Source organism: Muntiacus reevesi, chromosome 2 (assembly GCF_963930625.1).
Source record: "Muntiacus reevesi chromosome 2, mMunRee1.1, whole genome shotgun sequence".
NCBI lineage: Eukaryota > Metazoa > Chordata > Mammalia > Artiodactyla > Cervidae > Muntiacus > Muntiacus reevesi.
The window spans coordinates 185,315,974-185,340,156 of record NC_089250.1 but is presented as its reverse complement, the minus strand read 5'-3'; the positions used below and the strand labels follow the sequence as shown (position 1 = coordinate 185,340,156).

Genomic DNA, 24,183 nt, shown 5'->3' with positions numbered 1-24,183 from the left:
AGCAGTTGATCAGTGTCTGATATATAATGTTCCACAAATTTTTATTATTATCATTATTATTATTAATATTAAACCTTGTAGTTTCAACAAGGAGGGAGCTTTGGAATTCCATGAAAATTAAAATACTAGTTGACACTGAGAAATTTTTCCTTTTAGCACATTGAGCCATATGGACTCAGTTCAAGTCGTAGTTTCAAGTAGTCAGATGAATATAAATGACATTTATTTCCTTCCTGCAAGCCATAGGCCCCATTTTTATTCTTAAATGAATTATTGCTGATTCAAAGGAACACACATAAAACCTCAGCACGTTTTAATAAGCTAACCATCTATATCAAGGGTTCAGGATAGTAAAACACTCAAATCTAAGACAAATACACTGTCACAGTATTAAAAGAGGGTAACAGTGCCTCTAAACAGTGTTTTCTGATTTCATCTTTTCTTTCACACACACAGAATTATCTTGACTGGCCACTGAAGGCATTTTTTTAAGGCTTTACCCAGATGATCTTCTTTTCCAGAGATCATCTCAAAGTCCCTACATAAAAGGAAAAGTTGTCCCATGGTGGTAGCAAACTGTGTGTTTTGGGAATGACAAGACAGAAGAAAGGATGGTGGAGGGAAATGCATATATATCTTTGAGAGACTGAAAATTTGGAAGATGTGGAAGGTGGGGAGAACAGAAGCGGGGCTTCCTAACAATGTGATGCTTGGGCCAAGGTTAGAAGGACACGGGCACACACACGTGTGTGTGTGTGTGTGTGTGTGTGTGTGTGCACACACGCGTGCTTCGTTGCCTCAGTTGTGTCTGACTCTGCGACCCCATGGACTGCAGCCCACCAGGCTCCTCTGTCCATGGGATTATCTAGGCAAGAGTACTGGAGTGGGCTGCCATGCCCTCCTCCAGGGGATCTTCCCCACCCAGGGATAGAACCCAGGTCTCCTGCATGGACAGGTGGATTCTTTACCACTGAGCCACTAGGGAATCCTAGAAGGATGAGGGAGGCTCATCTAAAAAAGAACAATGTAACTGTTCTGGGCAGAGGAAGCAGCCTTTGCAAAGGCCATGTGGAGGGCACGAGCAGGTCTCTTTCAAGAATTTACAGAAGGGTAGTTGGCGCCAGGGCAGAGACCAGACTTTCTTTTCCAAAGTCACACACATGAAAACAGGCAGAACCAGGATATTAAGCAAGTGAGTCCAACTCTGGAGTCTGAATTATTTGCTTTTTTTTTTTTCTACTTTTCTTTTTCTATTCTGCTTTTGGCTAATGATACTTGTAGATAGAAAACAAATACGTAAATGAGTTACAATCTCTGCAGCATTTAGAGCAGTGCCCAGTCCATTGACCAAGTTACATAAGGATCTATTTATATTGTTATTATTAATTATCAATGTTATGTACAGAACAGGAGTTTTCCAGGTAGCTCAGCAGTAAAGATTCCACCTGCCAATTCAGGAGACTTAGGTTCCATCCCTGGGTTGGGAAGATCCCCTGGAGTAGGAAATGGCACCTCACTCCAGTATTCTTGCCTAGAAAATTCCATGGACAGAGGATCCTGGTGGGCTACAGTCCATGGGGTTGCAGAGTCAGACATGACTGAGCATGCCTGCATGTACAGAACGCTTGATGAAGCCATGGCCAAAGTCTATTCTGTCCTCTGTTGACCCATCCAAATGCTGAGGAGATGTGGAGGAAGGAAGGGCAGAGGGGCTCATGGTCCCAGCTGGACCTGAAGACCAGTGTGCTACCGTCTTCTGCAGGGCAGGGCAAGTACCCAGATGCCAGACAAGGGGAAGCTATTTTCGGTGATGGTGTCTGGCACTCCAGCTATCCGTCTGACATTTGTGTTGGCTGCTGTGTGGCTGTCCCTGGAAAGTCTGGGAAGCAGCTGGCCCTCCCCAAACCCCACCTCTCCGGAATCTGGCTGATGGGTGAGACAGGAACCTCTTCTAGGGAAAGTAGGGCTTGCCTCTCCCCAAGCCAGTCCTTCCTAGATGTACCTGGTATCAAAACCACAATTCCGAAAACACCTTTCCCAATAAACACTGAAATTGGCTGTCCTTAAGAGAGAGCATTTACAGGAGGGCCATGGGACAGAGGCGATTGACTCATGCATGGTGCTGTTCTGCCAACAACAGGCATACGAGAGAAAGAAAACTAGACTTTTCACCACCCCTCTCACTTCCGTGTGCTTCCGATGGCCCTGCTGTTTGCCGAGAAACAGACGTGGACAAATCCAGATATGACGGCCAGAGTCTCCCTTAACCCTGACTGTCTTTTCAACGACGGTGGAATAATTCAGGGCACTGAACGCCGTGCCACGCCTGTTGTGGTTGAGGGTTTTAAAAAAATAGAAAGTCACTCTACCAGTCTACAAACGATGACCAAAAGCCACATAGAAGATCAGTACTGGGGAAGAAGACTGCAATATGCTGCCTTACAGTGGAAGATACTCCCACTTGAGAGACAGCAGCTCATGAGATTACAAAAATAGATGGGCAAAAAGCCAACAGTGGCATCTTAAGGGTGATGGGGTGGCTGCATCTGGGAGCTCCAGAGCAGAAGGACACTCTGCCAGATTTTACAGCAATGGAAAGAGGAGCTGGTGGCTGCATGCCACGCAGTCTTGGAACCACAGCAAAGAGGTTATAGGACTTCAGACACAACAAGAAGGGGGGAATTGCTATACTTTTTGCATATGCAACATTCCCCTCTCCCAAAATTGAGTTAAAGCAATATGGTGTTAAATAGGTCCTATTAACTCTGGTTCATCCTGAATATGGACTGTCTGGGCTCCTGATTAGATATCCCCGGTGGATCAGATGGTAAAGAATCTGCCTACAATGCAGGAGACCCGGGTTCGATCCCTGGGTTGGGAAGATCCCCTGGAGAAGGGAAAGGCTACCCACTCCAGTATTCTGGCCTGAGAAATACCTTGGACAGAGGAGCCTGGTGGGCTACAGTCCATGGGGTCGCAATTCAGACACGACTGAGCGACTAATACTTTCAAACACAGAGATCTAAAGTACAACACTTGAGTATGTGCTTTGACTTTGAGTTATTAAATCTGAGAAAATGAAGGCTTAAGAGGAGCGTTGTTTAGCTGTCCAATATAAATCACAAACAAACAAGAAAAGGCTTGAGTTTCTGAGATGCTGAAGAGTGGAGCCGAGTCCAGATAGACAAAAGCCAGGCTCTTTCTGATCTGAGGGTTTATTTAAACAAGATGCTCACATTCTACCTAAATCCTTCCAGTTACTAATCAGCTGTGGTGCCATTCAGAAAACACCTTTCCCAATGAATATTGAAACTGGCTGTCATTAAGGGAGAGCATTCACAGGAGGGCCATGAGACAGTGATCGATATTCATGTGGATCCGCGCTGCCTCATTGATTAATAGCCTTCAAGTGTAAAAACTGGAATGGTGATAATAAAGCATTATTTTTAGTGCACGCTGACATAGGGCATTGCTTAGATCTAAATTTTCTTTTTAATTGAGCAATTTTAAATAAATAAATTGCCAGGAAGGAAAACCGGAGGGCTTCTCTCCATCCTGAAACAGGATATTCTTTTTTTTTTTTTTTTTGCCACACTGCAGCTTATGGGGATCTTAGTTCCCCGACAACCCCAACTGGGGATCAAACACATGCCCCCTGCAATAGAAGCAAGGAGTCTTAACCACTCCACCACCAGGGAAATCCCAATAGGATATTGGCATCTTACTGCCACATGAGGGGGCAGCATCATATTCATTTCAAAAAAGGTTTGTTCATCAGCTTAAAGAGCGAAAGGCAGTCCAGTAGGCAGTCCCCACCCTCTACTATGCGTGTTTCCTTCCTAATATGTAAGTGACAAAGCGACAGAAGTTCAAACAGTGTTGCAAATGACTAGCTTCTCCTTGTTAGTTCACACTGTCTACATTTCAGAAATGAAGATCTTTCAAGCAAAACGAGCTGCTACTGTATCTCTCTATCCCTTCCTTTCAGCTCAGCCTGCCAGAAGCTCTTCCCTCGGCCTCTTGGATGCAAAACCTGATCTAAGCCAAGAGCCAGAAATTCCACTGAGGATGGTCAGGCCGGTTCCTCCACTTTGCAGAACTTGAACAAGTTGCTGACTTCCTGTATCACCCATCTTATAAATGGGAAATGAAAATGTGTATCCCAGAACTCTCCTCTCCTAAGGAAGCCAACACTTTAAAGCACTTTGAAAATATACGACGCCAAATGAATGTTTATTATTAGTGCGACTGCTACCGATGTGTAGATTTATATGCCTCTTAAAGAACCTTTCCTGCTTTACATTCTTCCTTCCAGTGAAGCATGTCTTGCGAAGAAGAATTCCACCCTGACACTTTGACTCGCCTAGCAAAAACTCATTAGACATTCCCTTTTTCAGACTGCAGCGGGAGAAATAAATTTCTTGGATCCAAGCTATAGCTATAAAAGCAAGTCTACAATAGGTCTCTGAAAATGGAATTGGGAGATGTTCGTGAATAATTCTCATGGGATGTATAAATTTTCTCTCTATTAAATGCTAAAAAACATCCATGTACCAAAATGGGGTGCCGTGCTTTTTTTTTTTTTTTTTTTTGGAAATTGAAAATGCCTTTGAATGCAGTCTATTACTGGCTTCTGATTTCTCCATTCAGGTCAAGGTATTTGGGAGAGTTTGGTGAGACAGCAAGTTTGCTGTTTTTCTTTCTGTATTATTATTATTATTTTACAGTTTGCATCTAGAAAACTTCATTTTAAGTGCTGCTATGACCCAGAACATGATGTTTATATATCAGGCCGAGAACAAAAGCTCAAGGCTCTGTGTGTGTGCGCTCAGTCCTGTCTGACTCTTTGTGACTCCATGGATTGTAGTCTGCCAGAAGCCTCTGTCCATGGAATTTTCCAGGCAAGAATACTGGAGTGGGTAGCCATTCCCTTCTCCAGGGGATTTTCCTGACCCAGGGATTGAACCTGAGTCTCTTGTGTCTCCAGCATCACTGGCACATGGATTCTTTACCACACCACCACCTGGGAAGGGGCAAGCTTGAGGCTGTCCCCCTTCTTTTCTGGGGACTGGACTTAGTGCTGGCTCTACCTTTCACTATCCAAGGATAGATGATCTTTCTCACCTGGGGTTTTGCTGGCAAATGGGTAGAACCAAAAGCAACTGAATTTCCTGTCCTAGTTCACTCTTACCTTTCCATGTTATATGTAACATGTTATATATGTATATATACATATGCTATATGTAATTTAGCTTGCTAGAAGCTAAACCATCGAGGAGTTGGTCTTTTTTATTCCCCCTAGAAGCGTTATCTTTTATTGATCTGGGAATGCTTGCCTTCAGCATAGGAAAACTTGTGGCATGTCACAACCTGATCACCATGACCCACATATCTGACAAGGGTATATACAGTCTTTAGTCACTCAGTCATGTTTGACCCTTTGTGACTCCATGGGACTGTAGTCCACCAGGCTCCTCTGTTCATGGAATTCTCCAGGCAAGAATACTGGAGTTGGTTGCCATTCCCTTCTCCAGGGGATCTTCCCGACCTGCGAATCGAACCCAGGTCTCTTGCATTGGCAGGCAGATTCTTTACCGTCTGAGTCACCAGGGGAGCCCAACAAGGGTATAGGGCAACAGAAAATCCTCTTCTGCACAGAGCTGAATGCCATGGCAACAGAATAAGCATCCTCATGGATGAATTTCCACACTGCTCCTTTCTTCATGATCCTCTGCCTCCTTGGGGTAGTCTCAGTTTTGCTGAAACTGGAATGTATCAAAATAGAATTCAGCACATTCCCATCTAGTCTCTTAGGACCAGCCAAGCCAGTCAAGATGGAAATTTGTCCATTGGCTAAACAGTCAGGAGAGCTCCCGTTGAGCAGTGATTGACTTTTTGGCTAAGCTCAGCAGAAAGGAAGCTTGTGGTCAATTAGCTTTTCCCTTAATAGGATTGTGTTGGGCAAAATAAACTAGAGAAAGAAGTGGAAGGGAAAACTGTCATTTAATAAATTCTCAAATATTGCCAAGTCTGTCTGAGACACATGTCATAAATAAAAGAAGGGTTCAAAGTTCGTCAGGCTGTCACCTTGTGCTAAAGTCACATTGCCCGCTGAAAAGGCACAGGCTAGGGAAAGAGGGATATCCAGAAGTCGAAGTATATGTGTATACCTTTAAGCATTCCATCAGTGCATACTTAAAGGCAAAGCAGAGTTTGTAGCAATTTCAGGACTATAATAATGATAATTTGCGTGCATGGATCTCATTTAACAAGCTCTGATGGGAGGGCTTACTCTATATCAAGCCCTGTGTTAGTCAGCAGAGCTGCATTCATGAATAAGACAAAGAAAAAAATAAATGAATCAGTTAGAGAACCAACTTATAGTTGCCAGGGGGGAAGGATGGGAGGAAGGGATAGTTGGAACGGAGTAAGGGATGAACATGTACACACTGCTATATTTAAAATGGATAACCAAAAAAGATCTATTGTATAGAGCATGGAATTCTGCTCAATGTGGAAGCCTGGAAGGAATGGGCGTTTGGATACATGCATAGGAATAGATACATGTATATGCAAGGCTGAGTCTCTTCGCTGTTCGCCTGAATCTATCACACCATTGTTAATTGGCTGTACTCCAATATAAAATAAAGTCTTTCTTTTAAATTACAAGTGGTAAGAAAGGCTTTGAAGCAATAGGGTGCCCTGGCAAAGAATAAAGAAGTTGTAGAGTCACAAGCTTGAAAAGGGTGGTTAGAGAAGGTCTTGTATTTTAAATTTCCAAAAGTTCTTTTTCTTTTTAATTTTTATTTACTAGGCATATGCTCTGAGATGATTATAATTCAAAAAGACAGATGAAACTTGATGTTCATCACAGCACTATTTACATGGAAGCAAATGTTCACTGACAGATGACATAAAGAAAATGTGGTACATCTATACAATGGAATATTATTGAGCTGTAGAGAAGATCTTTGGAGAGGTGATTTAGATCTGGACTGTAGCCAGCTTGGGACACGTCACTGCCAACAGGATGAGATTGAGAAAAAAGGAGAGATTAATTTAGGGAGGTTGGCAGTAGCCAGACTTTGAGGGTTTTATATGAAGGTGGTTGGAATTAACTTTAAGTGCAGGGAGGGATGGACTCTGTGGCCGCTGTGAGAAGAATCAAGAAGAAGCAAAGAGAATAGAAGCAGGAAATATACATATTACCATATGTCAAACAGCCAGTGGAAATTGCCGTGTAGCTCAGGGACCTCAAACCGGTGCTCTGCGACACCTAGAGGGTGGGATGGGGTGGGAGGTGGGAGGGAGGCTCGAGAGGGAGGGGACACATGTACACCTATGGCTGATTTGTGTTGATGCAGAAACCAATATAATATGGTAAAGTCATTGTCATTCAGTTAAAAATAAATAAATTCTTTAAAAAAATGAGAAAAAAAGTGAAAAAAAAAACAAAACAAAACTCCGAAAAACAAGTAGTAGAGAATGCAGCCCTTCACAGTTGTCCAGGAAAGGGCAGTGGCTCCCTGAATGATGCGGATATGCAAAGAATAATAATTGTTGAGAAACAGGGGACATAGATTTGATGAATTTGCTCAACATGTGGCAGCTAAGTTCCTTATATATGTTATCTCAATCTTCAAAGTAACTCTACTGAGTAGGAATTCTTTGAGTGCCAATGTGCATACGGGTGTCTTGGCAAGTGGGTGGGGTTATATGTTCATTATTTATTAAGCCACTAGCAGCTCCCAAGAACCATTAGCTTGTCTGAACCTTGCCATCACACAAAGACATAGGCAAATCTTGCCCTTCTAGCAAAAAAAAAAAAAAAAAACATGTGACTCATGCAAGTTACATATTTCCCCTATGGTCTCTGCTTTTTTTTTTTTTTTTTTTTTTAAATAACTATTTAATTTAATTATTGGGGCTTCCCTGATAGCTCAGCTGGTAAAGAATCTGCCTGCAATGTGGGAGACCTGGGTTTGATCCCTGGGTTGGGAAGATCATCTGGAGACGCAAAAGGCTACCCACTCCAGTATTCTGGCCTGGAGAATTCTATGGACTGTATAGTCCATGGGGTCACAAAGAACTGGACACAACTGAGCAACTTGCACTTCATAATATAATTATTAACGTTTTAATTAACATGAACAATTCAAGGGCATTCAGTGCATTCACAATGCTGTGCAACCGTCACCTCTGTCTAGATGCAACATATTTCATCATCCCAAATGAAAACCCCAAAGGCATTAAGCAGGTTCTCCTCATCCCCATCCCCACTGCCCCAGGCAACCACTAATCAGCTTTCTATTTCTATGGATTCATCTAGTTTGACCATTTCACGTAAGTGCAATCATACAAGGTGTGACTTCCTGTGTCTGGTCTCTTTCACTCAACGTCATGTTTTTGAAGTTCACCCATGTGGTAGTATGTCAGTACTTCATTCCTCTTTAATGACTGATTCGTATCCCGTCATGTGTATAAACCACAACTGGTTTCTCCATTCATTCATTGATGGATATCTGGATTGTTCCCAGCTCTTAACTCTCGTGAGTGATGCTGCCGTGAACATTCACGGACAAGTTATTTGTATGACTTTCTGTTTTCACTTCTACAGGGGTATCTACCTAGCACTGAAATTGCTTAGTTGTAGTGTAATGCTAAAATTGCATATTAAACTTCCTGAAGAACCCCATGAACCTTGTGAGTTCGGCTGGGATGATGACTGGATAAACTACTTGCCCTTAGAGGCTGCAGAGTAGTGGGCGTAGATATTAGCCCATCATTATCCATATGAGTTCTCTAATACTGTAGTCCATTTCTCTAATCACAGTAGTCCATTTCTGACTCCTTCTGATGAGTTCAAGGATATGCACACGCCTAGGTATAAGACCTCCTATCACTCTTTGCCCAGAAAACAAACACTTTCTAACTCCCTAGATCGTTCTGTTGACTGGATAGGAGTTGGGTCTATGGGAGTCTCTTTGCTACCATGTGGACAAAACCCACATGACCCAGATAACCACAGTTAACCCATACTGAATTCTGAAAAAGTAGATCATGAAGAACATTTTCTGTTTAATCAAAAGCCCCCTAGTGCTCAGAGTGTTTGCTCAGGTTTCATGGAAGGTAAATCCTAATGCTGGGACTCAGGGGTCTTTTGGACCCTGTATCTCCAAAGACCAGGAGCCGGTTGCCTAGGGTCTCAGAGGGAAAGAATTACAACCAGCAACTTTGGCAAGAACAAACTTGTTTTCCTAAAGTGAGAAACTGTCAGGTAGGTCTAGGAATAAAATGACCTGCCCTGTGCAGTAATGATTCTTCTGGGTATAAATAAACTGAGGAAAAATTGGGGAGAAAGTTTTAAGTCCAGAGAGCAACAATGCAACAGTGCATTCATGCTGGCTGACTTCAGGGATCGTAAGGTCACTTGTTACTCCAAGGGGCTCTCTCCTCATCTCCAGTGCCTTGACTGATTTTCAGGAACAAGTTCCTGAGTGAACACAGCAGAAGCCACTAGGAGAATTGCAACTTCATTGCTTGGTTTGGGTAATAAAACCAACCCAGCCTTCCTGTCCTACATTGACTGGGGGCCAAATCTGCCACACTGCGCTTCTCCATGTCCTGTTGGGTCACCTCTTCTCCATAACAAGTTGATCCAGTACCTGATCTGTGGATCTGAAAGTCAGGCTGGTAAATCGGTTCACTGTGAAAGCGGAAATGTTGAGCCAGAACGAGGTGTGAATGCAGAAATACAGACCCTTCTCCAACACACATAAGAGTAATTATTGTATTCTTTTCTGCCTTGTCCTCTAGGTCATGAGCCCCAAGGGAGAAGGTGCTGTGTTTCTTTTTTGCTTATTTCTTATTTCTCAAGTGGCTCATACATTGCCTGATACAATGACTGATTCTCAGCGGGGGAGGGAAAAAATAGTGGAGTAAACGAATGAATGGAGGAGAAAAGAACGGCACGAAGAGGATATTTTCTCTTAATTTTTCTTCTGTTCCTTCCTTTTCATCTCATGACACTAATATTTTCAAGTATCTATCTCTGAATAATGGAGTCACCTACAAAAGATAAGAAAATGTAACCAGGCCATCTCCATACGTCCTTTATAGGGCAAGTTGCAACACATCATTATCTTTAAGGTTAATGTACAGAAAGCTTAGCAGTTTCATTTCATTTTTGAGGAAATTTGGACCATCTCAGGGATTCATCAGTTTAGGGGGAAAAAAGTACGTCTTTGTGAACTACTTTAGTATCTTGCAGAAGATTGCAATGAATTATTGGGACACTGCAAGGTTTAAGACTAATGCTTTCTGAAGCATGAAAGAAGTAGCTGCAGCCTTTTTTTTTTCTTTTTATGTTTAAATTACTTTGCTTCTTACTTGACTACTTTTTCTGACCTTTTAGAGTGCTTCCTTCTTTATATTTCTCCTTGAGCTCCTTAACCATTTCTTAAAATAGTTTAGATACATCTCTCATGAGTTCTTCTTTCTTAGCCTTCTGTTTCCCATCCTTCCCACTCAGCTTCTCCTCACTTGACCCTTCGATATAAAGCCTTGCAATATTATTATACTCTTTGCCCCACTCCATCCATCTTTTTCTTTGTCTCCCAATGCAATAGGTAATATGAAGCTATGGATCTATAAAACACTCACTTCTCATTTTCAAGTGAACATGAAGTTATAACCAAGGGGTTTTTTTTTAATCCATTTTCCCCCCAAAATGAATATAATGGGAAATTTGGTCAAGTCTACTTGACCTTTTGAACATTAAACCTTTGGAGTAATGTTATTCAGGTTGCTCTGCATTGAGCTTTGATAGAATCAGTCAGTTCAGTTCAGTCGCTCAGTTGTGTCTGATTCTTTGCGACCCCATGGACTGCGGCGCGCCAGGCTTCCCTGTCCATCACCAACTCCCGGAGCTTGCTCAAACTCATGTCCATCAGGGAGCAGAATACAGGGAACCAATAAAGTGCAGAGAGAAAAGAAGATTCTGGGGATCCTGAACAACAAGATCTGAATCAAGTCTCCACTACTTTATAGCTGTGTGGTCTTGGACAAATTACTTAAAATTACCTCTCTGGTTTCCACTTTCCCCATTGGTGAAATCTGGTTGCTATTACCTACTTCAATGAGTCATCAGGGAACTTAAATTAAATGATAGCACCTATTTAGAACTCCCACACAGCACATACTCAGTTAAGAGAGTCCTAATGATGATTTAGGCTTTGAATCAGCAAACTTTTATTGAACTCTTTTGATAATGATGGTGGGAGAGGGAAATGAGAAGGAGCCCTTGATTTCCATCCTAATATGTGAGTTAAAGAAGGCTGAGCACCAAAGAATTGATGCTTTTGAACTATGGTGCTGGAGAAGACTCTTTTTTTTTGGAGAAGACTCTTGAGAGCCTCTGGGACTGCAAGGAGATCAAACAGGTCAATCCTAAAGGAAACCAGCCCTGAATATTCATTGGAAGGACTGAGGCTGAAGCTGAAGCTCCAATACTTTGGTCACCTGATGCAAAGAGCCGACTCACTGGAAAAGACCCTGATGCCGGGAAAGATTGAGGGCAAGAGGAGAAGAGGGCGGCAGAAGAAGAGATGGTTAGATAGCATCACTGATTCAATGGACATGAATTTGAGCGAACTCAGGGAGATAGTGGAGGATGGGGAGGGAGGGGGCTGGCGTGCACAGAGCGTCCATGGGGTAGCACAGAGTCAGACACGACTTAGCAACTGAACAACAAATGTGAGTTACAATCACCAGTGGTTTTTCCATTTTATTTTGGGGATGAATAAAATCTCCAGTTCTAACTGGTTATAAAGTGTCATCTGGTTATAAAGTATCATTCATTTATAAAGTATTTAATGGGAAATTACTTTGTGTTCACAAACAACAGTGAGCAAAACCAGATGCAATGCTTGCTCTCCTAAAACTCATCTGTGCTGTGTCCCAATAAGGCAGTGATTCTCAACAAGGTAAATTTGGGACATAGGTCATAGGTCAATACTGGTTTTCACAACTGTATGGTATCCGCATCTAATGACTTGAGTCCAGGGATGCTGCTAAACATCTGTTCAAAAGAACCCCACAAGAAGAAATCATCTCGCTGTGGAGAAACCCTGCTATAAGGGGAGGATCAGGAATGTGAACTAATCCATCATTAAGGCAAGGAGTGAAAACACCCAAGACGGACTTCATCGCTTTGGGCTCTCCCAAACGCTAAGCTGCAATTACGAGATTAGAGTTCCTGCAATAGCCATGGGTAGGAAAGGATTCCTGGGCAGCGAGGCTAGGTGGTATGGCTCAGCCTGGGGGCAGGGGGATGGACCAAATGCCCTCTGTGAGTGCCTGTCTGTGCCCCTTGCTGCAATGACGAGCCTGGGAGCACTTGGGTGTGCAGCCGGCATCCTTGGCTCTGCAGTTCAGTCAGTGTTGTCGGACTCCCAACGCTGCCCCCCGGGAGCCTGCTGTGTGTGAAGAGCTGCCGAAGTAGCACTTCAGTAGAGATAGTTAGATAAATAATCCTGAATAAAATTGCATATTTTTAAGTGCTTTATTAATACGGTTGGGTAGAGAGCATGCTAAATTCCTACACTGTGGAGATGAAGGTTACAAGAAAGGGATTATGTGGAGAGAGCTAAATGAGAGGGGGCAGGGGAAGAAAGGAGCAAGCAAAGGCAAATTCCTCCATCATGTGTGTGTGTGAGACAGAGACACCGAGAGAGAGGTGGGGGGAGATACATAGTGAGGATACAGCTGCATGGATATAGAGCTCATGGTGTATTTAGAGACAGTCCAGGGGGTGCACTGACACATTGGATAGGCTGCAATGTACAAGTGAAGTGACATGACACTATTACACCAGGATTTGGAAACTCAAGACACTTCCAGTGCTGAAGAGTTTCCATAAATGACTGAAGCTGGCCAGGTGGAAATCCAGAAAGCATGCATTGCCAGAGGGGACAACCATATCTCAACTCCAACTTATTTGTTATCTTGGTGGGATGGGGAGAAGCCAAAAATTCATATTTTTATGTGAAATGTTATTTGTTAATCACATACATGCACGCATTACATGAGCAAAAAAAAAAAAATTTTTTTTTAAAATTCTGTCTGGAAGTCATGAAGTCCATTTGCCTGTCTGTGAGCCTTGAGTTTGTAATCTTCTCAGTTCAGTTCAATTCAGTTGCACAGTCATGTCTGACTCTTTGTGACTCCATGGACTGCAGCATGCCAGCCTTCCCTGTCCATCACCAACTCCCAGAGCTTGCTCAGACTCATGTCCATAGAGTCAGTGATGCCATACACCATCTCACACTCTGTTGTTGCCTTCTCCTCCCACCTTCAATCTTTCCCAGCATCAGGGTCTTTTCCAATGACTCAGTTCTTTGCATCAGATGGCCGAAGTATTGGAGTTTCAGCTTCAGCATCAGTCCTTCCAATGAATATTCAGGACCAATTTCCTTTAGGATGGACTGGTTGGATCTCCTACTTAGGTCTTATTTTAACGATGTAATTTATGTATTTATTTATTTATAGAGGAATATATTAGACAAGAGCAAGGGTTTTGAAGTAAATATAAGTAGTCCTCTCAGTTAGCTGGGATCTTAGACTCATCATTGAATTTCCTTGTGTTGCCTTTTCTGGTTTGGGAGTTTGAGTCTGAAAGATCTATTTTACAAAGTCATTGTTAGCAGAAAGTGTTTAACTATGTAAGCACTTAGCACTGTTCCAATAACAGACAGAGCCAACATATGTTGGCTCCTTTCTCCCCAAGGAAGCAAAGCTGAAATAAGTTGTTATGGCAGGCAGGGGGAAAATACAGAATTTTGTCCCTGGAATGTACAGGCAGGCAGGTGGACAGTCGGTCCAGGTCCCCCCCATTCCCCTCCATTTCCTTCTACTTGATTCTATTAACTGAGGTCCTAGAGTGGACATTTGTCCCCTGTATCTGCTAACAACGCCTACCTCCTTTCTGATAAGAAAAATATCCTGCATTTCTTTGAAGAAAAACTCGTTCTACAACTTTAGTCTTATATAATGTTAAATCATCAATATATACGGGGTCTTATACATCCCTGGTTCCAAATCTGTCTAATCAGGATATTCTATGCTCCTGACCAAAGTAATGGGTTAAAGGATGAGTATGGGATATAGAAAAGTTAGTCCTGGAATGTTGCCTTGCACTGTTGGGGGAAAAGTTACACTTTTAAGCTGATCTTGATAACCTGAAAGTGTCTCGGTCCAGAGTGTTGAGTGAACATCTTTTTACCATTTAGGGAGAATGTGTCATGGAATATAGTTGACACCAAGAAAAGCAGAGCCTAGAGATATACCAATACACATTTGGTCACCTTGATCCAGCCATGCCTGAAACCCATATGGACATTAAATTGCAGGTTTTAAAAGAACAATATTTAAGGTTTTTGACTAAAGTCAGTCTGTTTGGATTTCTGTTGCTTATAAACTAGAGTTTGGAGAAAAAGCACTACCCCCTTGGGTTGGTTAATGTTTAACAGAAGACTCAATCACATCATGTCATGGGGTCCATGGAAGGGAGACAACCTGCAAACTTCCATCGAGATTTGGACTTTCTGTTGATGATACAGCAAATAGGCTAAGTGCAGAGCTTTGAGGGAAGACCTTAGTCGGCCATCTAGCACCTCCATCTACTATCTGGGGACTTTGAGCAAATCATTTACAGTTTTCTTACCTTATTAGAATGACTATATAACCTTCCATATGAAGTCATTGTAAGGATGAAACAAAGTGATAATAACCTATTTTTGGAACTCTGTCTGGATATCAGATGGGCTTCCCAGGTGGCGCAGTGGTAAAGTATCTGCCTGCCAAGGCAGGAGATGCAGGAGACCCAGGTTGGTCCCTGACTTGGGAAGAATTCCTAGAGAAGGAAATGGCAACCCACTCCAGTATTCTTGCTTTGAAAATTCCACAGACAGAGGAGCCTGGTGGGCTACAGTCCATGGGGTTTGCAAAGAGTCAGACATGACTGAGCGACTGAACATGTGTGTTGGATATCTGACCCTTGGCTTACTCCTTTTTATGCATCATCTAATTCCTATAACAATTTAAATAGAAGCATGTCGCAAAAACATTTTAGCCTCGTGCCTGACATATTGCAGATGCTCAATAAAAAGGATTTTGTTGGAGGGGAAGAGTGGGAGTGTGGGACTAGCAGATGTAAACTATCATAAATAGGATAGATACACCACAAGGTCCTACTGTATAGCATAGGGAATGACATTCAATATCCTGTGATAAACCATAATGGAAAACATTTCAAAAATAATGTCTATACATGTGTAACTGAGTCACTATGCTGTATAGTAGAGATGGACACAGCATTGTAAATCAAGCATATGTCAATACAAAATAAAATAAGGCATATAAAGTGAAAAAGAAAAAAGAATCCTGTTGTCATCACTGTCTTCATCACTGAGGTGGAGGGCAGTGCTACTCTAACTCAAAGTCCCTCAATCACCTAGGGATCATGTGAAAGTTCAGATTCTGAACTTCAGGTGGACGAGGGAGCCCAGAATTCTGCATTGCTAACCAGTCCCTAAGTGAGGCTGAAGGTGCTGGTCTTCAGACTATGTTCTGAATAATAAGGATCCAGGGCCCCCACAGCCAGGAGGACCCAAAATGAGAAGCCCAGTTGACTGGGACTTAATTATTGAATTTTAATCAAACAACCATCCCATTCAGAGATACAACCTCCCCCCATCCCAACATACACTAGACTGAGAAATCTAAATATAAGATGCTCAAACTTTTCTGATGCTAATTAAATCAGAAGCTCTGAGGGAGGGGGGCCCAGACAGCAGTATTTTTACAGCTTCATAATTTGCAGGCAAGATTAAGGACCTCTGGACTAGAGGTCCCTGGGGAGGAACAGCATAGACCAAGGGTGATGACTATTTCCACTAATTCACAAAGGCAGAGTTCAGATGTCACATGGCCTGCCGATCTCTTTTGATAGAGTAAGTATACTGATATAAAATCTGTTAAACTTTATTACTAACATTTAGCCAAACATATTATTTTTGCTTAAACATGACTAAAATAAGTCATTTTGTAATTGAAATACTGGCATTGTGGTATCTTCCCATTAAGTGATTTCATTAAGCCCGTTCTTCAACTGAGATTTTTGTAGACAAGGGAAGAATCAGGGTAGCAAATGTTATTTGAAAATCTAGTTCCTGCAAAGCCTAGAAAAATCAACTTAAGAAGTCAACTGTTCATCCCAATGGTCATAAATTAAAAATACATATTAATAATATATAATATATTTTAAGCATGAACTTATTATTCATATTATTTCAGAAGTGCATGAGGACTCTGAAAAGTAATTAGCTGTTCCTATCCTGATATATGTCTACTTTCAATGTGGGACTTCTAAATTATAAGATGTGCTGACCCATCAGCCATGAGAGACACATGGATTTTAACATAGAAATAGCTATTTCTAGGGGAAAATATCCTTTTGGTTCAGGAAGTGTCCCCGTTTCTATCAGACTATATATATATAGTCTGGTCTATATATCCCTGGTCTATATATATATAGACCAGGGATAAGTTCTCTGCCTCTGCCCACCTTGCTTATTTCCTTCTACACAGAGGTTGCATTGAGGGCAGAAATTGTATATTCTATATGTTTCTGTGTTCCATAACATCCAACACACTTCCCACTTAGTGGAGAATTCAGTCAATACTTCTATTACTATATCTCACAGGCATGAGACAATGAAATGGATCAACCTGTAAGAACATGGCTAGGGAGTTATGCTGACCTGTTGCAGGCTTGACCTCCTGGAAAATTCTTGGCTGATTGAATTTACCTGTAAAATGGGAGTTTTGCCAAGTATTGTACCTCCTACAGGTAAAACACTTATATCCAATCTATCATATTAAAATCCTAACATTACCAATATTAATTTACCATGGTTGAATAAAAAAAAATTATTTTGGCTTTTTCATGAAGATAGAACTAAAGGAAGGAAGCAAGCCCCTGCCTCTTTAAAAGCCGAAGCCAAAGCAAAGGCTTTGAAGCCCAAGAAAGCAGTGTTGACAGGTGTCCATAGCCACAAAAATAGAAGATCTGGATGTCACCCACCTTCCAGCAGCCCAAAACACTGTGGCTTAGAAAGCAGCCCAGATGTCCTCAGAAGAGTGCCCCTAGGAGAAACAAGTCTGACCACTGTGCTCATCAAATTGCCCCTCACCACTGAGTCAGCCATGAAGAAGATAGAAGACCACAGCACATGGGTATTCACTGTGGGTGTCAAGGCCAACAGGCCCCAGATGAAACAGGCTGTGCAGAAGCTCTATGACATTGACATGGCTATGGTCAATGCCCTCATCAGGCCTGATGGAGAGAAGGAGGCACGCTCAACTGGTTCCTGACTATGATGCTTCAGATGTTGCCAACAAAATTGGGATCATCTAAACTGAGTTCACCTGGCTTATTCTAAATATAAAAGTTTTCTATATTAAAAAAAGAAAAAAAAAGACACCTTGGTTTGGTTCCTCTTTTCACATCTATCAGTAAAGACCACCAAGAACACCTATCAAACCACTGACTGTCAAATTCTGGATTCAGGGAAACATCCTCTCACCTGCTCTGAGCACAGAAGGCACACACAGTTCCACTTGGACCTGTGAAGACTCCCCTGGAGGTCTTACCTGTTTATAACTCTGACCTCAGACTTGAGTTCTTAGGCTGACCTGGCCATGATCTGCTCTGTATTCTAGCCTCTAACCCATGGAGAAGCAAGGGGCCTGCCCTCAGAGAGCTTGGGAGCTAGACTCTCAGGTTGCTGCTGCTATCTAAACAGAAATCTGTCCTGCCATCAGACTTTAGCTCACCAGAGCCTTCCAGGAACCTGAATGGATACAGTAAGACGTAGTGCCACAGGCATGCACCTGAGGAGTCTATGCTGAGTAAGCAGGACCCTCATAGAAATAAAGTCACCACAAAACTTAAAGAGCGAGGATCCTGGGCAAATACCCTTCTTAGTAAACCACTGAACAATGCCTTTATGTGGAACACTGCAATCTTTCCTGGCCAGTACCTTGGAGAGCTCCTTGCAGTTTGCATTGCTTTCTGCTTCCTAGTAGAATAACAATTGCTTCTCTATTCCGGCTCGCAAATAGGCTCACCAGAACCATTTTTCTAGATTCCATATATATGCATTACTCTATGATAATTGGCTCTTTTTCCCTTCTAACTTACTTCAGTCTATATAACAGGCTCTAAGCTCATCCACCTTGCTACAATTGACTCAAATTCACTCCATTGTTTATGGTTGAGTAATATTACATTGTATGCATGTACCACAACTTCTTTATCCATTCGTCTGTCAATAGATAACATAGATAGCTAGCAGGAAGATGCTGAGTGGCACAGGGAGCTCAAATTGGTGCCCTGTGATGACTTAGAGGGGTGTGATGAGGGGATGGGAGTGAGGCTCAAGATGGAGAGGATATAGGTATACTAATAGCTAATCCATGTTGTATGGCAGAATCCAACACAACAATGTAAAGAAATTACTTTACAATTAAAAAAAAAAAAAAAAAAAGCACTGCCCAGCAGAGTCAAGACTAAATCATTGACCTTGACCTGCAGGCTTGTAAGCTAAATAAATTCTTATTACTTTCATGGGTGGTGCTAGTGGTAAAGAACCCGCCTGCCAATGCAGAGAATATAAGAGATATGGGTTCAATCCCTGGGTCAGGAAGATCCCCTGGAGAAGGATATGGGAACCCACTCCAATATCTTTGCCTGGGAAATCCCATGGACAGTGCAGTCTGGTGGGCCACACTTCATGGGGTCACAAAGAGTCAGACGGGACTGAGCTACTTAGCACATGTGCATTAAAAAAAAAAGAAAGCAATTGGTATAGAGTACATATTGTGAGTCAGTCATCAGGCTAAACCTGAAACTTCATCTAATTTAACCAAATAACAATCCTATAAGGAAGAAAGACTTGTAAGTACTCAAACTTGCAAAAAGCACACAGCCCACAAGTGGCAGAGTGGGGATTTGAACTCGGGCAGTAGAAAGCCGAGCGCCAGCAGCGGGATGAGTAACAACCACAGGTGCTGCCTTCTGCCTCCCTGGGGTCCCATTACTGAGAGAGCTTTAGTATGCATTAGGTTGTCATTTCTCTGCACTGCCAACTTTTCAAGGGGGGACAACTCATTTTGACAGAGCTCGGGGCCGCTGCTGCATGCCCTAACAGTTCGGTAAGAATGAAGGGAAAAATTCTCATCGCTGAGGAATGTATTAATAATTGGGACTGACACAGAAACTACCTACACAGCCAGCCTGAGACTCGGTACGTGAGACCCATCGGCCTGTCAAGCGCCGCGGCACTGCCACTTTAATTGCGGGGACGCACTGCTCTCCTGTGAAATAAACAAGCGCGAGGACGGATGCAGAGTTCCGTGGGATCCACCTCTCTTCTGCCGTGGTCACTTCTGTGGCACTCGCTTGCCTCCAGCTGGGCTTTTGAAATGAGGAATCTTTTTTTAGCTGGAATATTCACCGCTGCCTTTCACAATATCAGCTGGAAGGAGTGAGACACAGTATTCAAACCTTAGCTTTGCCTCTTCATGAGGAAATGATAAATGACTGACAGGTTGGCTAATAATGGGAGGGAGAAAAAACAACTAAAATGCTGCCTCTCTGCATTTCCATCAGAGATGAGAACCAGGACTTAGAAACCTTTTCTGCATTTCATCATTCTCTACCCATTTTGTAGTCTGGCATGCTGAGACGTCAGTTCTTGTGGATTACTGAGTTAAATCAGGGACTCCTCTGAGAAGAGCTATCAGTCTTTTCCGTTCTCAGCATCTTTGCTTTCTCAGATCTCAGTTCCAAAGGATGTGACCATTCTGGCGGAATAACAAATGTCAATGAACAATGAACAACTGCTGAAAATTTAAAGTTATGTATATAGGGCAGAGGATAATTTAGAAAGAAAAGAGAAGTTAGAATGCTCCTTTTATAATTTGGCCACCTTGTACTCTGAGACTTGCCGGGTCACTGTGTGGTCCTTATTCTGACAATTTCAAAACTATTTCTTAAACCCCTATTATGTGCAAAGCATCTGTTTTAAAGCACACTCTCTAAAAGGTAAAGGAGGCTCTCATGGAGACAACAAAAGTATGAGCCATGATATGAAATTTCACTCTTGTGAGTAATCAGTCAGTTATGTCTGACTCTTTGGTACACTTTGGACTGTAGCCTGCCTGGCTCCTCTGTTCATGGGATTTCCCAGGCAAGAATACTGGAGTGGGTTATCATTTTCCTTCTCCTGATCTTCCCGACTGAGGGATTGAACTTCTGTCTCCTGCACTGCAGGCAGATTCTTTAGCTACTGAGCCATCAGGGTAAGCCCATGATATAAAATGCATCAATCAAATCAAACTCAGTCAACACTATACTGGCCTCATCCTCAGGGACAGAGTGAACACACACCTGATGGTCAGGTAACATACCTGATGAACCAAGCTCTCCACTGGTGGAGTTAGGAAATGATAGACTATGCAGTTCTCTGACACATGCCTTTTTGTTATCAGTCCTTGAAATACAAATTTGTTTAGATTTCCTAAGCACATACCCAATAGGATAGTCCCAGAAGTGTACTGGGTCATGAGTGACAGAAAGTAGAATGGGATGTAAACGTTCTTTACACCAGTTAAAGTTGCTCAGTTGCCAAGTCATGTCTTGACTCTTTGCAACCCCATGGACTGCAGCATGCCAGCCTTCCCTGTCCTTCCCTGTCTCCCGCAGTTTGCTCAAACTCATGCCCATTGAATCGATGATGCTATCTAACAATCTCATCCCCTGCTACCCCCTTCTCCTTTTGCCTTCGATCTTTCCCAGCATCAGAGTCTTTTCCAATGAGTCAGCAGACTGCCTATTAAAAATGTTGATGCTAGGGTCACTCCTAATACACTAGATCGGAAGTGGACCTGGAGACTCCCCTCAAAACTAACATTCAAGATGATTCTGAGACAGGCCCTGAGGCTATAATCTGAAAAAGGCTGCCTAAAATCATTTACAAAGCAGACGATTGAAAAGGATAGGTAATCATCTGCAGAGTGGGACACAACTGAGCGACTGAACTGAATTGACTGAATCATCTGTCACTAAAATGCAGATGAAGCAGTGGTACCTCTGTAACTGGGAATGGTGCAATGGACACATTTGACATAAGGGTCACGTCCAAAGAGGGCACACAAAGCAGAAATCACACATGATCGAATCTTAGCAAATTCCTTAGGAAGGTACCATGTTGATGACAACATGCCACCCTTCCAAAACTGGAGAGTTTCTTCACTATTATTCTAGTACACAGGTCTTTTTGAGTAACAACTGATCAAGCTTTTGGCATGGGCTTAGGGCTATGTTGCATGAATGATACAGAATTTGAAAATGGAGTCACAGTCGGCATGATAAGATGCAAGAGTCAGCAGAGACGGGCAGGAACTGAGGTCCCCTGAGGGCGCCATATTGAATCAGCTCTCCCATTCATTCAGAAAATGCTCTCGAGTATCTCAGAGAAATTCCCTCCTGCACTTGTGTTGTTAAAGTTGTTGAGAAGGAGAAGGAGTTGTAGGGTGTGTAAAATTGTTGGGTTTTATTGACTCAACACACAATTGAATTATCTTACATTAAGTGTGTGAAAGAGGCCACTCCATTCTTGATTTTATAGACGAGGCACTTGATTTTCAAAATGAGGTTTAATTGGACCAGATACACCACATTAACGAAAACCAACTGAACTCGGGTTTTTAAAAAGAGCTACTGAAACCTATTGGGTTTCTATTTTTTGATCAAATGGATTTCTCTTTGGTCAGAAAGCCTCTCTGTACAAATGCATTCCCTCTTTCAGAAACAATTAAAGAAAAAAAAAAAACCCTTCAGTAGAAGGTCATGTTTTAATCTTACAAACACAGAGAAAAATAATTAAATTATCCCTCTGGCTCTCAGAAAGGAATGGAACGGTTCCAACATCACTTTTATAAACTCTCTTCTTCCCATTTCCAGGGTGTAGTCAGAGCAGGGTAGATCTATAGCTGAAGAGCCTTTGAGTTTGACAAAGACAATCCCATCAAGTGTGAAAAATCCACCACAGTATTTGTTCAGGCGCTCAGATTTTCTGGGCATCACAAAATGCCTAGTCCATCATATTTGTTTCCATAGGCACATTACATTCTTTAACGTACCTAACAGTTACTTCAGGGGAGAATGCATTTATAAATAAAACTGGTTGCAGCATCCGATGGTCCCCTTTTCCCCCTCAAACTTTTTAACTATGCTCATCAATTACTCGTAACAGTGCAAAGAGCTGGCAGTGTTTACCTACCATTCTTTCTGACTTACTCGGCTCGATCTCGTGGCTCATTAAAAGCATCTCTATTTATTTGCTGTGTGTTCCAGTCTTTAACTTTGGCACAAGACGCCCAAAGAAAGCCCATTTTCTTTTTCCCTGTAGTGTTAATTGGTGGAGCATGCTGCCTGCCTCTTCATTAATTATGTCAATGCGTATGAAACGTCCATTTTCACGGGGGTGAATTAACAAGCCTTCTCCGAACGGGGCTGACAAAAAAAGCCAGCCTGAGAGGCTGTGACGAGGAGTCACGAAGGCTGCTGCTGACGGTCAAGGCCACGTTCAGTTGCACAGGCTGGCTTTGTCCAGCCCCGAAGCCCTTCTTGCCTCTCCTTTTGTGACCATCAGCAGGAAACAGGCACTTTTGTGAAGCTGGGGACAGTCCCTCTGCCCGCCCACACCCCAGAGATCAGACTGTGCTGAACACGCTGACCGCGTGGGGGTGATGAAGGCAGGGGAGGTGGGCTGGTTCAAGCCCACTCCGTATGTCCCCAGACAGGTTCCCGGTTACCTCGCTGCAGGGGAAGCGAGAAAATAAAAGGCCATCCCTGCTGAAAACTCCTTTTTTTTTTTTTTTATCACTCTGAGAGAGAGATGACTTGCGAAAAATTCTCACAGTTAGAGCCAAAAGGAACACACACACATTGAATAACCTTAAGGACCTTAAGCCAAATCACATCTTCTGGTTGAACAAAATCGTTCTCTCTCCCTCTCTTTGCCTAGACTCTGCTCGATTACAGCGAAGGTTGGTAAAAGAGTGACACCTAGTTACTGTTGCACTGTTTTCGGGCTCAGACACGCCTCCTCCCCCACGGGCTCGCGCGGGCGAGGGTCAGGTACTGATTTCCACCTTCCTCTCGCTCGCCCTCCCTCTGGTTTTCTTAATCGCGTGCTGTATCTTCAGCTCTCTCTCCATCTCTGTCTGGGGGGCTCGCACGACACGCAGACTGAAGGAGAGGGGGAGAAAGAACATGTAGACTGGGGAAGGCCGAGGTAGCGTGTATTCCTTAATTGCTTCTCCCAAACACATCCGTGGGGCTAGGGAACAGTGATTTGCCAAGGATTTAGCCAGAATTAGGAAGAGGAAGAAAATGTAAGGTTTAAGCTCGCTTCCCCAAAGGCTCATAGGGTTAGAAAGAGTTGGCAAGATGGAAAAGATTTAGCCTGGTTTCTGAAAGGGGCAGATCCATTCAGATATATACGTGCCCCACACACAAACATCTGAATACACACAAAGACACACACACAGGCATATACATACACATATATACAAATGCACACACACATGCACATAAGCAAATATGCATCATACATACACAACACACACACACACTTATGCATACATAGAAACATATACATACAAACATATATGCACACATGTGCATTTAAGCACATATTTATATCATAGACATGCAAAGCACAAATGCACACACATATACATACATACATACGAATGAACACAAGCACATATATATACCACACACACACAAAACACAGACATACTCATACACACATATACACACATACCCACATATGCATACATGTACACATATACATACAAACACATAAAAAATACATACACACACATACAGATACAGATAAACATACACATGCATACATGTGCATACACACACATATATACATACAAACACAAATATATACACAAACACACATATGCATATAAGCATATTAATATGTACCATACACACACAAAACACAAATGCATGCCTATATACATGCAAACACACACATA

At 42.5% G+C, this 24,183-nt stretch overlaps 1 pseudogene; it reads left to right on the top strand.

Annotated features, from left to right (window-relative positions):
* The first annotated feature begins 2,199 nt into the window (after window positions 1-2,199).
* Window positions 2,200-17,476, top strand: LOC136157361 (large ribosomal subunit protein uL23 pseudogene; annotated as a pseudogene).
* The last annotated feature ends 6,707 nt before the right edge of the window (window positions 17,477-24,183 follow it).